The following is a 15,709-nucleotide window of genomic DNA, read 5'->3' on the forward strand; positions in this document are numbered from 1 at the left end:
AGTGCCTGAGAATAAGATTCAGCTCTTGTAGTTAGTGTACCTGACTGTTAGGAGATGACTATAACAAATTCTAGTAATTTGCAATAAAGCAACCAAGAGGAGAGGGATTCTTATTGTCTTCCATCTTCTGTTCTTGCAGGACATCTTTCCTTGATAAGCCCAGGCTTTCTGTGTCTCATGGCTAGGGACTGTGCAGAAAACTGAGATGACGTGCTGATTTCCCCAGTGCTCCTAGACTTCTGAATGAAAGCAGTGACTGTGAGCTGTGTTTTTGCGTTGTACCCACATCACGCTTAGTATCAGAGCACAGGAATTGAGAAAATTGTAAACTAATGTGTTCGAGTTAACTTTGTAAGCTTTCTTTGTAAGTGCATCTGTTAACAATGTATTTAAATAAAGGGTCACTTAGTATCAAGATGTGCCCAATTTTGAAGGTATACTTCCTCACCTGCCAAAGCAGGCTCAGCCTTCCATAGTAAGTGCTTCTCTTTGATTAAATAGGATTTGTTTTAGTGCCAGTTCTTGTATAACATTTTTTTCAAGCTTACTGCTGACTGGGCCAAAGGTTGCAGGGAAATTTAGAGCATATTTCACTAAAATAAGCTGATGTAGATTTCTGAATTCCTGCTGTACCTCCTGCCCTCCCCAGGTTGTGGTTGAAGAAATTTAAGTACTCCCACTCCCCTTTACTGAAGTGCATACAGAGCTGTGCTGATTTTTTTGAGTATTGTGACGTGTGCTGTGGGGAACTGTTAGATGTTGGAGCACAGGTGAAGAGGCTGCACTTATAATAATGGGGATACTCTTCTGATAATGATCTGTGAGAGAGAAGGGTAACTCAAGGGAACATGCATGTACTATTTTGATGACAGGAGGTGAATGAAGAAAGGTCATCTTTTTCATTTTTGCTAGTTATTCGTGTACCCTAATAAAGAGCCCTTTCTGTCTATAACTTGATTAGCTTTGGAGAGCTCCTGAAACTAGGTTGCTTTCTGCATTCCTTTAAGCTTTTTTATTTTTTCACTTCCATGATTTCCCCTAGAAAGAGAGGGGGAATATTTCTTGTGTGCATGGGTACTGTTGCTCTTCAGTTCTTTTTAAGGACGAGAAGAGTGGTGGATAAAACCACTTTGACACTAAATGTTCACTAGATATGAATTTATTAAGAACAGTTTGTTTTCAGAAACTACTATTATTTTCCCCAGTGGATTTGTTTAGGAAAGTAGCTATGGCTCATTGGTATCTATCTGAAATATACAGTGCAAGTGGTAACTAAAACTTATATTAGTAATGTAGGTCAGCCTCCATTGGCAAGATCTTCAATGTTGGCCACGTTGTGTTATTGTGTGACTACAGAATTGGCTTGTTCCTTTAACAGTGGTGTAGTTGCTCCAGTGGCATCAGTAGCACAGCAGTTAGCTCAGATGGCAACCACTAGTTTTTACTATGTGTAGTCTGGTACTGGTCTTTGAGTTTTGAAGGCAAAACAACTGCATCTGAGTTTGTACATGCACCACAAGTGTTACTCCCAGTGGCTTAGGTCAGGTGGCAAGAAGGGACTATGTTTGTAATAATCTCTTCTATATAATGGGATTGTTGGGATGTATCTGTTAAAGCTTTCTGTATGCAAGTTAATCCCACAGTGGGTTAATTCTTATTAAAGGAACAACCTGCAGTGTTCATACCTATCTATTAGGGACAAACCTGAGACTGATGTTCTATTTCTGAAGGGCTACTCAATAACAGTTTGATAAGGACAGCTTTTGATGAACTGCAGCTAGGGCTAGTTTTGAGTGACTGTTTATCTAGGAGAAATCTTCATTTTGTGTTATGGGGGACAAAACTGGTTATGGTGGAATAACTAATTACTTCTAAATTCTAAATTTAGTAGGAAATCTTCCTTGTTCCTTGACTATACTCTCGCAAATGCTGATGCACTTTGAAGAAAACCTGTCTTTCAGAAATTAAGAACATTACTGACTAGATTTTTTTTTTCTAATAGAAAATGTGTCAAATGGAAGCTTGGCTAAGTTGTCTTCAAAGAGGCTTTTTAATGATTTTGATCCTAGGAACAAATGATCCTGCTGTCCTTTTCAGGAGGCTAGGGCAATGGCTGACTAATTTCAGTCTTTTCCACCATATATCTTACAAGGTATAAGATGAATAAAAAAATAAATCTTATACTTCACTGTTTCTGAAATTCTTATTACTTGGATTGTTCTTACTGTTTCTTCAGGTGAAAGGGAATCTAAGACTTTGGAATGTGTCTTTTGGGCATTATGGCTGGGTTAAATAACAAGGTGAGCAGCTGCCACCCTTAGCTTGTAGTTCAAAAAAATTACAATAGCATGCATGAAAACAGAAAGAGCTGTTTTAGTCATAAGACTGAGTAATATAAAGGGTTTTTTTAATTATGATAAGAATGTGTGAAGTACATAAGTGTGATAGTGAAGGTGTCAGTTATTAATTGAATGGCTTGATGGAATTAATTGACTGATGGAATTTATTTCTGAATCCTTTTACCATTTTTTTTTCTTCTGCTAACCAGTGCAGAACATGGGATTTTTTGGCAATTTAGTGAATTACCAGGGGAAAGTCTACTTTTATTTTATTGTTTTGTTCAAATATGAAAAAATAAATTCGTAACTTTAATGATACAGTGGTGTCTGAGGGATTGTTTGCAGCCAAAGGAAACTCTCAACCAAGTGTTCTTAATTGCTCTTCAAAAGGTTTGTCATCTATAGAACTTGCTAGGATTTTAAGTGGTCATGTTTATGATTTGTGCTTTCTGCTTGGGGGTGTCATTCTGAAGGAGCTTGAGCCAGTGAATCTTCACTGCTGTCACCCTCTGATGCTAGCTAGCACTTTTGTGTGTTTTTGGCAGGTTGTTTCAAAGAGATTATGAAATGAAAAATTTTTTATTTAGCTGGTAAATTAGTTCAAGGACTTGGACAAGTTGAAAATCAAACAGCTTGCATGAACACTAGTGTATGCGTGGGGGAGGTGAGTGTGTCTGATTGTGAAGAAGACTGGCAATAATAATAAGGGAAAGTGGTAAGGCCTATGGTTTAACTGTATTATAAAACTGTATGAAGTTTGAAATTGAGTGGGTACTTAACCCTAGCTGCTCTGGATCCATACTGATACAATAAATGGTTGCTGAAAGGCCAGTTCTGTTCCTTTTCTTTATCCTGATGCTTATCTGATTATGCAGCAGTTCAGGGGATGTTACTGTCTGGAGGGGGCGTTGCGTTGCTTTCACTTTAGCCCCCTGAACTAGTCTGCTGCGTTTGTGTGCACAGCTTCTGGCTTGAGAGAAACAGACATGTGGTTTGTGGGAGGAGTAGGACAATCCCCTTAGGTGCTGCTAGTGGTGATGTGAAGTTAAACTGCACTGGGTAACTAGCTACTCAGATGGTGTAACTGTTATCTGGTTTGTCCCCTAGATGTGGCAGATATCCCAGCAAGTGCAGGGAATGAGAGAGATCTTGGGATTTTTTTTTTTTAATTAAAAAACCAAGCTTAATGGATGACTAAGGAATGTCTTTTATTATTAAGGCGGGACTTAGACATGTACATAAGCCTGCAGTACAGTTACTTGCTTTAGTTGAATGAGTTCTCAGACAGGCTTGACCAAATGGTGGTTAAAGTAGGTCTGACTTAGCTGTGTCTGTCAGTAGTTCCTTTTATTTCGGGTAAGCAGTATGACATGATTTAGTGTGGGTTTTTTTTGTGAATTTTTGTGTTTGTTACTTAAGAAAGAAACAATTTGTTTCTATTGGAAATTCCATGGCTGCTGTTTCAAAGCCTTGGATGTAATATGGTATGTTGTTTTCTAACTTTGGAGTACCGTTTGCTGAAAACAAGTAACTGACAGAACATCAGTAATGCAGATGAACTTCTTTTTTGAAGAATGGACTGTCTTTATTGTTTGTGTAAGAATAGACTAAGTAATAATCTCAGGTTTATGACTCTGGGGTCATAATTATTTGTCGTTCAAAGGCTGAATTTCTGATTTAATGAAGCTTAGTGTCCCATACTAGTGTTCAAAATATGCTGTGCCTGACAATATGTGGAAAGAGAAAGTGTCAGTCTCCATAGTTGGGAAAGCAGGGGAGAGAGCTGTGGCAAAACAAGTTCTGGTAATAGTATGAGACTACACAAGAGAGAAAACAGATCAACACCAAGCAAAGTACTGAAAACAGTAAACTGTGAATCTTCTTTCACACTTTTAAATCTGGAGTTTGCTAACATCACAGTTCTGCCAAGAAGACGCGGGGTGGGGGGGAATGTTGCCAGTACAGGATAAATGGCATGCAAAGGTAAGAGAAGAAAACTTAGTGTACACTTTAAGTTTTAAGGGTTTCTTTTTTACTGGCATTTTCCCTTGGTACAGTGCTCCTCTCATGTCCCACTTCTCCACAGCTTTCTCTTAAGAATAGGCATAGTCATCCTTGTTTGCATTTTCGCTTATCCAGTGCCTTGACAGAAGACAACATCTGATACCTAAAAGATAAAAAAATTAAGACTTATTGTAGAAAGATTTTCCATTTAAAGCTACCATATCTTCAAATACACATGCATGTTGTTGGAATATCTTATAAATCACAAATTGTATAGGATTTCTAGAGTGGACAAGCAAATCTTCAGAGTCTCCAAAAGTCATGAACTATATAGGCATATTAGAATGCTTTTCTTTGTCCTTCAGGATATATTTCTTAATGAGCAGGTGTTACATAAATTCTTGCTTCTTGGATCTGAATATTTGTTATTGTCTCAACAAAGGAGGGCTCTAAAACAGGAGCTGAGGGTTTATTATTCAAAATAGAGTACCAAAGCAGTGATAAACTGGGAGAAATTTGGAAAACTTAGTGGAGGAAGTGTAGTGTTAAAAGATACAGTGTGCTCATTGTTTCTGTTGGAGTTTAAACTTTGCCAATGCAAAATCAAATAATTGTCACTGAAATCGGGAATGAACTTCTTAATGCCAATGTAGTCTTAAGAAGCAGGCAATTTTTTATTTGTCGCTGGGGACATGGGGGATCTCTCCACCTAACATGTCTACTGAATGCAAGATTCACAGAGACTTGTATCCATACAGAATATGCATGGTCATTACATTTCCCGGTACTCACTACCATATTCATTACATTTCCCGGTACTCACTGCCATATTCACAACACCTTGGCACATGCGCATTAAGTCTGTTAGGGGCTTCGTGGTAGGTTTTGGATGGTTCCTAGTGGTGTATGGTGGCTGGTTTGAGCTGATAATAGAGGAATCTCTTTGTGTGGATTGGGGAAGATAAATGGAGAAGCTTTTGCAACTCCCTCATTTATTTTGCAAGCTTGTTATCAGTCCCTCCAGTCTCTTTGAGGATGTGGTGTTCTTCACTGTTTTTTCTTCACAAGGAGTTATATTTACCTATTTACCAGACTCTCAAGTTCCTGGTTGTAACATAACCACAGGAAAAAGATGTTCTTCATGTGTGCCTCATTAGTAGTGTAGTTATGTAAAAAAAAAAAAAGGCATAGCAGGTTTTTTCAGTCCTGACATCTAGTCAGGTACCATCATAGGTATCCATACTGAAGTCGTCTTTTGGAGCAGATTTCTGGCTCAGGTTGCATTTACTGCAGTATGCTTTAGCTGGTATTGCACATGACTCGTGCTAGTGATGAAATGAAATCAAGATAACCAATATTTGACTAAATCCTCACTGTTTCAATATGTGGGAAGCATGACAGAATAGACTTCAACTACTCTTCTGCTGAGTTTAATTAAGAAAGTATATTTGCTGCAATTCACATACTATATGAAGAGCCAGTGTAATAAGTATCCCTTGTTAGAACAAATGAATCAGAATTTGTGGAATTCTAGTTCTGTTTCCAGACTCATGGGAAAGAATCTCAGCTTTCATCAGAAGAATAAATGTTTAGCTTTAGATTGGAAAGAAAAAAACAGAGAATGTCAAGTCATTTTATGAGATAATCCTAATTTTTTTCTGGTAATCACATTTCCTCCCACTTATGCCTATTTTGGGGCCCTCAGTTACTGGAATAGTTTCAAACATTCTTCATTTCTGACACCACTAGAATTTTAGTGAGAGCTGAATCTCAGGCTATAGGGTATAGGAATGTAAGTGGCTTACTATTGGCTGTGCTACTTGCATCCCTTTTTCTTCTGCCAGCTGCAATGCTTGTTGGATCCTTTGCTGAGCCATTTCACCCCGCAATCTGGCATAAACTGATTTGGTAAATGAACTAAAAGTTATTCTGTTTCTTTAGCATGCTGAAACACATGACTTGTCCAGTGAACAGAGGTGCCAGGCTGAAGATGTGATATGAGTAGTTAGTAGTTAAATAGGCTTAGGCTGTCCTAGAGCTATAGCCTTAGGCAGTGGAGATCTATTGTCTGCACCTTCCAGTACTTGGCTTATCTTCATGCAGGCAGATGACCTTTCTGAATGCTTCTCTTCATGTCATGTGAAAACCACAACCCTACTGTCAGATTTGAGTCCAAAAAGTTATCTTGGTGATTGGAGGTGGCTCATGTAGTTTAATATGACCATTTACCATGTGTGGAAGTGGGAATTTCCATACACATTCTTTTTTTAATAAGCTGTGGTATTTAATTGAACCCTCTCTGAGTCCTTCCAACTCTTTATCTGAGCTGGTGGAAGATACCCAGCTTCCCCTCTTGCCTGCCATTCTCCCAGAGGGAAGAGTTAGGGAGTTAGAGCAGCTCTGTGAAAATACAGTAAGCTGTGGAGATCGCCATAACAAGGTGACAAAGGAGAAGGGAGCAAAACCTTCCCCTGTCTGCAGCAGCAACATACTACTCTGTAACCTATCATTAAGTCTAGGCTGTGTCAAAATATGCAAAGCTTAAGAGGGGTGAAAATTGTGTTCATCTAATGCTCAAATTACCCCACCAGTATTTTGCCAGTTTTACCATTCTGCTTCATCAGTTGACAGTAGTGCATAAATCATTGTGTGGTGTCATTAGGTTTCTGTAAAATGTTTGCTAACACTAAACACTTCATTGAAACATGGAAGCAGAAGTCATGGTTTTTTTAAGCTCTTGAGTATAGAGGGGGAAAAAAGGGCAGAAAAAAGCTTCTGAATCACAATCGTTTGTGATCCCTGGCTTTTTAAATTTTAGTTTGAAGTCACAAATAAAGCCTGATTCATCCTGCTTTCTGAAATTTGATGTCTTTGAATAAAATGGCATCAATTTAAAACTTTTTTTCTTGGAGAGGTAATGAGACAATACTTTTTTAATAGCTGTGGTTTCCAAACCTGGTTTAGCTTTTTGTTTTTAAAAACTATACTCAAGCAAACTAGACTTTATATTTGGTCATGTTTAAGCTAGTATATCTCAGGACAGGACTAAGCTGGGAAAGGCCTTCTTGGAAGCAGTGATCCAAGAGGTGTTGGAGGTGACTGGATAATCCAGCTGAACATTGGCATTTAGTGAAGCTCTGAGCAACTAAGCCTTAGGTATAAGAACAGATGAGTTTAACAGGCAAGGTAGTAATGCATGTTGTCTTCTGCAGCTGGCACTGCTTGCTACAGTTGCTTTTGGAATTCAGAAAGGGTTGCTAGCACGCTGGAAAAAGGTCAGTCTGAAAATGAGTTAAAGGCATATTTTTCAGTCCTAAAAATGAATGCAGGTGCTACATTTGTTTAACTTCATGAAAGGACACATTTGTCAAATCACAACTTAATCAGAATTTATTGATGTAGGTTCTTAGCTTATAGGGTCTAGGCTGCAAAAGCGTAACAAAATTTAAGTGACTGCTACAATAGAAAGTTGTACAAATTTACTGTGTGCTAACTACCATGTGGGACAGCTGATGCAGTGGTGCTTCTCTTACTGTCAATCTTTAAAACAAGACTGGGTAGCCATTATGTAGATTTGAATACCTCTTTGTGTTTCTTTTTTTAACAAAAGCTAGGTGGCCAGTGCTAAATGGGTCTGTCTGGGTGATCACAATCATCCCCTCTAGCCTTTTTATGTGGGTATGCTTGCAGCTTGACAGATAGCAAATAAGCTTTTTTAGTTCTAGCCCAGGAAACTTTCTTGAAAGTACAAAAGTCTTGCAAGTATTTGTATTAGACTAACCAAAGTAGTCTTTGTCTTGACATAAGATTTGATTTGATTGTTCATCTGTTTACATTTGGATATAAAAAGCTATAGAATTAATAACTGCATGTTAAATTTAGACTGTGGGACTTTACGTGAATTGCTTTGAGTAGTGATATGAAAATCATCCTAATATCAAAGATATTTTCCTTTCTTGAGAAACCTTTTCTGTTAATGTTGTCTTAACCTTATAAAAACTTAAAATTCATTACAGGTATGAAAAAATGTGAACTCTGGTATACATAGCTTACTTGCATTTTCTCTATAGAAAAATGCTTTAAATGTTTGAGGGTTTCTTTAAGTATGTTACTTGCATAATGTTATTGCCAATTGTAAATATGTACATTCTGTCCCAATGCCATTTCAACAAAGTATTTCTCAAGGGAATTACAGAAAAGGCACTTACCAGAAGAAGGGTTTGCAAAGCATACAGAAAATAACAGATTACAAGAAACTTTCCATCGTGCTCCTAAAGTTTATGTTCTTGCAGTGCTGTTGGTGTGGAGAAGTATTGTAAGTATTAATGTGCGAATAAGGATGCACAAAGTGTTTACATTTTTATAGTGAGAAAGAGTGGGAAGACACGGGATTTCAAATGCATAGTGAAGGCTAGAAACTAAAAAAGAATATAAATAAATATCTAACTTCTAAGTGTCTTTGTATTATAGACTTCTAGGAATTATGTTTAGAAAAAAAATGTTATTTCTTTATTGATACACAATTCTTTGTTCTTGAGTCTGAGGTCAGTAATTTTTGTCAGGTAAGGGTGTATAATTGACTTTTTATGGACACATTTAAATAATGCTATAAAAATGTAGGAATTTTCTGGTCTATAGCGCTATTGTATGGTTGGGTGTTTTCCTTCCAGCTTGTGTGAATGTGGATCAGTGACTGACTGATAGAAGACTCTGGGCAGTGATGAGGCAGGACTGTGATAATGCAGCCCTGCCGTGATATATTAATTGAAAGTAATCATGAAAAACATACACTAGTCTGTCATATGCAGACTTAAATGAGTTGGCAGTTTACAGTAGAAAATGTATCTGTCATACCTCCATTTTTGAGACTTCTTAGTGTCTCTGGTTCTGGACTTGCTTGATAGCATCTCACGGCTGTGGATGTATTTGTGTAGCATTGTAACTAAAAATACAGAAATTTGAGCAATTGGAGATTTTTGCAGATCAGAGAAAGAAGTTTCCTGGCATTTGCTGTGACTTTCTACTGCTAAATAACTCAGTGCTTAAAAGATAAATGAAATGCAAAGTAATCACCCCAAAGAAGCTAGACAGTACATCAGCAAAAGCTGACAAGGAATTAGAATGGTAATTGATATTTGAAGGAATAGACAAGAAATGACAAATCAATTGGGTTTTGGATGTTGAACATCCAAAAGGGGTTGCAAGTGTATTGTGTAAAATACTGCAGTGACAAGCCATGATTTGTAACTGCCATTGAGAAATTCAGAGTATGGTAGGCTTGTTGAAACCCATAAGGAGATGGTGCCATGTGGGAAGAAGGTGATGGAGTTAAAAGAAATTGTATTGATGAGAGGATGTAGAGGTTGATAAGATCTAATTTGTAAAGCCACAGTGAGAAATTAAGGCATCAGGTTCGTTGTTCATTGTCAGTTCTCATTGTAAAAATAAATTTATCTCTGTAAGGGATGTTGCCTCTACAATCACAAGCTGAAGCTAACATGCCTCTAGTCTTCATTTTAGAATTAAGTGACCTCTTTGAGGTTACGGTATGGTCAAGTAGCTGATTCTTGAAGGAATCAAGAGATCTGAATATTCCCTGGGTTCATTCTTTCAGCTGAGTTCCCTGGCAATTTTTTGACTTGTCTCTGCCTCTGATTTTTGTGACCTTTCTCTCATGCAGATAGATCTACCTTCAAATGTGATAGCTCCCAGCCTCACTCGTGGCGGCAGTCACTCTTAAGTCTGAACCACCACACTTGTAGTAAGGAGGAAATATTTGGTTGTTCAGGTAGGGCTTGCATATCACTGTGAAGGTGGTTGCATGCTACTGGTGGCATGAATGTTAGTTTGTGAACCTTAATCTAGCTTTGGAACAGAATGTCTCTTCAAATTTTGATATAGTGAAGACTTAATTTCTTTTCACATTTAGACCCATATTGTCATGCAAATAATAGTATATCCTCTGTGAGGCTAGAAATGAGAACTTATCTTTTGCTTAAACACAGTGAAGAGCTTGATGTTACAGTATCTTCTTAGTCCCTCAGTTGTCTGTCCCTATAATCTTGTGAAAGTGTATGCAGTTCATTATGCTCTGTCCTCCATTTGAAGGACAGAATATATTGAACAAGTGGCCTAATTAGTGGAGTGGCAAGCACAGCAGCCCTGAGCTAAGCTTTTCATTTGAAGAAAAGAAAAAAAAGAAACCTACTTAAAACTTCTACTGAATTAAACCTGCTTCAAATCACTGAAAATTGGGTTCTGTGTAGTGAGCCTAACATGTAACTCCTCTCTGAAATAACTTGCCATTGTTTTTTGCAGTTTGTTGAAAAGGTTTGAATTCAAGTAAATACTGCTTATGGTACTCAGAGTTGAGAGTAACTCTGAGCTTAATACCAAGGTTGAGGGAGTCTTTGTGTAGGGGCAGTATAATATTGGAAGTCCAGCTCTATCTTCAGTAGTTGGAGAGAAGATCCTGGATCCCTTGCTAAAGTTGCTTTTGATGGATTTTTTTCTTGTTAATAGATAAGTGAAAACTTTCCTTCTCTGGTCTGGTGGTAGAGAGAATTGTCTTTATTCTTCTGTCTCTCAAGCTGGGGAGGTCTGGAGAGGTGTTGTCTGATACTCCTCTATTCTTGGTGGCCATTGTAAGGAATTTTTTGAACTGCTTTGATGGTCCTATCTTCTATTCAACACTTCTCTGTCCTGGCAATAAACAGTGCTTAATTCTTCAGCTGTTGGTAGCCTTTTTAACAAAAAAAACCCCAAAAAGCAGTGAGGGTGTTTGTTAGTTTACTTCTGTGTTGACCAGAAGCTTTGAGCCAGACTGTCTACCATGGTCGTGTCTGCCATAAAGATGACCTTCAGTTTGATTTTTTAGTAGGTGTTGGGACCTCCAGCAGTCCCTTCTAGTGTGTCTGTGAATCATTAAATGTGAATGATACAAGAGATTTATTTCTTGATTTATGGAAGTAGGATTAATTCAGCATAGCAGAAAATGTGTACTCTTCTCAGGTTGTTTCCTTTTTCTTCCTCCACAACTGAGCAGGAACAGCCAACAAAGAAAACAGTGACTAGACACATGTCTTGCTCATTAATGTTTTGCTGGGTGGATCTTAGTGAAACTAGTTGGAATCTGCAGATTTTTTGTGTGGTTAGAAGATGTTTACATATAAAATGTATGATTATCAGGTGATGTTAGGAAATGTTACTGAGAAGGACATTTTAAATAGGAATACAAACAAGTTCATGGTGATTAAGACATGGATACTTGAGTAGAGGAAAACTTCAGTGTGAAATGGATGAATCTTTCTGCTTCTTGATAATTGAACTGTTAGCTATAAATGAAAGATACTTCAATTGCCCAAAAAATACAATTTTTACAAGCTGAAATTTCAAGCATTCTTTCCTAATCAGCTTGATTACTTTCTATAGTTTTGAATAATAGGCTTCTCCTTTTATTTGTCTTTTATATGCTAAACTCCAAATACCTAGGGATATTGTGCTGTGGATGGGAGATGCTAAGTAGTGTCTGGTGCAATAGTCCTCTGTGGTCTCTCAGGAATCTTTATTTAGACGTTGCAACCTGCTCTTGGAGGATTACACATGGCTATTACTTATTATCAGGAAACAACAGGAGAGGTGACTAGTCTGTTTTGAGAACTATATACTTGTTGATGAAGAATCAGTATGTGCTACTTATGGTAGCCAGGTAAGGGTTACTTAAAGGTTTACTTATTTAAGAGTTTCTTCTGGAGTGGATATTTTATCATGAAAAACAAAATTCAGTTGAGATGTGAACTGAACCTGCTGGATTCTTTTTAGTGAGCTTACCATGGAGTTTTGGAATGCCGTGGGCATATTTTGTCTACAGTTAAACATAGATGACCCTTTCTAGAGGTCAGGAAACAGTTCCAGGGTGGGAATTAGCTGTTTTGGGAGACTGTTAAAGACCAGTAAAGCCGAGCTTCCATTACTGTAATAAATGTTTTATCTCAGGAAGTCTGTAAGCTCAAATATGATTGTTAAAGTTTTCATAAAAGCTGAATACTTTCTGCTTTTAAAAATGTAATATTTAAAAAGCAATGTCATGCTTTTGGGGTTTTGTTATGTCAGATGTGGGGAGGAGCAAAATATAGATGAGTGCTTTTTCAGAGCAGCCTTTTTTTAAATGGAAAGGGAGTGCTGGTGACTGAAAAGACAGTTGCCTAACTGAAAAGCCCCCGAGTGAACTTTTAGGATTAAGTGTGGTAATGGATCCTCAGGTAATCCGTGTATTTGCTTCTAACAGGCTGTAAAAGATAACCAAGGAAAGTAAGTTTCCTGAATGTGCAGCACTGTGCCTGCACTTCTGTTGTAAAATGTTTGTTTAGGCTCCACAAATCAAAAGACAGAGTAATGCCTAAACTCTTGTTTTCTACCAGTTTGCTTTGTCTGTTTCTGAGGTTATATGGAGATGAAATCTATGTTATAGCCCTTCTGAAAATACAAATATTTTTGTTTTCCCATTATTTAATGCTGTGTAAACCAGAGGGTCACTGACCTTTTGTCAAGGATCATGAAGACTTTAGTTCTTATTTCTCTTTGCAGTATAATGTGTATTCAAGTCGGATTCTCACAACTACTTCTAGATGTCTGAAACCAAGCAATGACTAACAGCTAGGTGAGATGTCCAAAATAAAGGGTTAAGCTTGGTAGCATTTTAAAGACTGTTTCTGAAGTTTAGTTGTATTCTTAGCTCTTAAGGAAGGTCATATAGGAAATCTTTAAAACAGCTATGCCTCTTTACCCATATATAGGGGGACTGGGATAATATTTATGCTTTAGCTCAAAGGAACCATGTTTATTTAACAAATATATATAGAAATGAAATCAACCAAAGGAAATGTAAAAGCAGTATAAATCTTTGCTGTTTGCTAAACATGGTAAATACTCAAACCTGAATGCCAAATATCTTTCAGAATGTTTATAACTAAACATGCTTTAGGAATCCTTTCAAATGTAAGTGCTTGAGACAGTGTTACATGCGAGACCTCCATCCTCATATCTTTTCAGTCTTCAGCCTATTTGAAAAGATTTACATTCTCTTTTAGGACTAAATTTATCACGTGCGTAGATAAACGCTATTTTGCAGAGCTTGTGCATGTTTTCCATCTTCAGGTCCTTGTTTCCAGCATCTGAGGAGCAGCTGTGGAAGAGGGAAGTTAGATGAGCAGTTTATTGTAGGTCTTAGCTGCACTTTTCCCAGGTTCTTGTTTGCTGTTTGGCTCTAAGCTCTAGGCCAGGGATGTTCTGCTCTTAGTCACTATTTTCCCCTGGCTTCTTTTGACTTCTTGCCTATGATATGACATGATAGACAGAAGGAAGAGATTGCAGCATCAGTAAGACAGTAGGAAGAAGTTATCCACTGTCCTCACAGCAGTTTGTTCAGGCTACTGGAAGTGGCTTGGGGATCAGATGAAATATTGCAAATGTTTACCTCTTGTTTTGAGCACTCAGCCTAGGATATTTAGGCATGCTGCTGGCACGGCTTATTTCTTTTCAATCCTACTTCAGCTGCACAATTAAGTATTTTCATTATGTGTACCACAGGTGTTCCAGAAACGTGCAGTCTGCCTCTTCCCATACCTCACACATGTTTCTGGATGTCTGATTCATGGCTTAAAACTGGAGACCATTCAGACTTTTCCAGTAGGCTTGTGCCATTGTGGGATTTTTCCCTTTGTTTTCCATTCATGATGCTAAATAGCATAATTTCCTGTTGCCTTTGGAGGATGAAGATAGGTAAAGGTTTATTCTAACTTGTCCACATTCTGCTGTTGATGTAAGTGAATTCTTTTATGAAACTGTGGAAGTATGTGTGTTCTTGTATGATTTCAAAATTTCTGTGTGCTTTCCCTTTTGGTGGTGAGAGGGAAATCCTGGTATGTACCTAGTTAAGAGCATATAGTTTCAGTCTTTCTCCCATTTCCCTAACTTTTCTTATTCATGTTTTGGGTGTAGTCTTTCCCTATAGTGCTTGTCTCTACACATTTCATCTGTGGCCTCAGACAACTTTAAAACCTTGTTAGCACTGGTCAAAGGAGCTATCTGCTTCTCCAGGAGATGGGATGCTTTGGCAGGATCGTGCTGTCATTTCTATTTCTGTTTCATTTCTTTTCATGAATCCAGACAAGGTTTTGTAAGTGGTGTCCACTGGTATCTTGATACTTGCTTGAACCTTGTGTCTGGCTTTTTGCGCTTGTTTTCCTTATTATTTTTTCCATCCGTCTGTTTCTGAGGTCTATACAATTTTTATCCTATGATGCCAATGATATGATGTGTGTGAAACAATCCCAAATTAAAGAGTCTTAGAGCCTTGGCTGAAAAGGGATTTTGGTGTACTTCATGCAATATGCATCCAAACTTTCATTTCTGATACATATTAGTCTATTACCAGAGAGCTTTAAGAAAAGATTAGAAACAAAGTCCAATCCAGATCTTCACTATTCTTGCTATTGGAAACAATTTGCTAGTATCAGTTCTGTTGATCTTTTAAAAGGAAAGAAATAGCAGATCAGAGTGAATGGTTATGTATTTGTTATTTTGCACAACTAGGACTATCTAAAGATTGTGATTTCTTCTAGATGACAGGTTTTGGTTTCCTCAGTGTCATTTGTTTTCTGTTGGAATAACGCAAGGCAACAGCAAGAAAATCAGAGCAAAAATGTATGGAATCTGGCATGTCATGTTTTTTCTGAAGATGTGTCTTTTCTGAAAACAGGCAGGATTAGTTGCCTGTTTTGTGTGAGAATCATTGGTTCTTCCCACACTTCATTTCCTCTAACCTTTGTCCCTGTACTCGTATCAGTGCATTAAAATACCCAATTCCATGCTGTCTTTGTGGCTTTTTAGGTCAGAGTAGATGCTTTTGTCTTGGGTCATGAAGCCTGTGGTGAGTCATTCTTTTTAAGTATATACTCAATCCCTTTTTCAGTACGTTCTCACATCCGAAGTATTCAACCCCATATTCTGTAAAATGGTCAGTAAAGACTTGTTTTGGTGGGTATGTGCATGAGAAATTCCAGTCTGTATTCCGCTGTGGCAGCAGCCAGTGTTTCCTCTCCCAGAATTCAAGCGAGCTGGGAGCATATGCTGTACTTCCCTGACAACTTTTGTGATGAGCAAGGCTTTGAGAGAGAGCAAATGTGCTACAATAGCTTTGAAACAACTTTTTCAATCCCAGCAGGTGTATCCACTCTTCAATTATTTCATTTTCAAATATGTAACTTTTCATTTCACTGGCCAGTCACAATCAGGATTCTTTGACAATTCAGAGTTATCTCTAGTTCAGAATACTTGTTTGCTATTTTAAATCAAAGTAGTCCTCA

At 37.7% G+C, this 15,709-nt stretch overlaps 1 protein-coding gene across 7 annotated transcripts in view; it reads left to right on the forward strand.

The window, feature by feature from the left end:
* HMG20A (high mobility group 20A) overlaps positions 1–15,709 on the forward strand; it is a 45,622-nt gene that overhangs the window by 2,510 nt on the left and 27,403 nt on the right. For 3 of the 7 annotated variants that reach the window (XM_054214400.1, XM_054214404.1, XM_054214401.1), the window contains exon 2: positions 140–258. The exons of the other annotated variants lie outside the window; for them this stretch is intronic. The gene's annotated coding sequence lies outside the window, so the exon portion shown is untranslated. The remainder of the gene's footprint in view (positions 1–139; positions 259–15,709) is intronic. 7 annotated transcript variants of the gene reach the window in all.

This window comes from Rissa tridactyla, chromosome 9 (genome assembly GCF_028500815.1).
Source record: "Rissa tridactyla isolate bRisTri1 chromosome 9, bRisTri1.patW.cur.20221130, whole genome shotgun sequence".
NCBI classification, from domain to species: domain Eukaryota; kingdom Metazoa; phylum Chordata; class Aves; order Charadriiformes; family Laridae; genus Rissa; species Rissa tridactyla.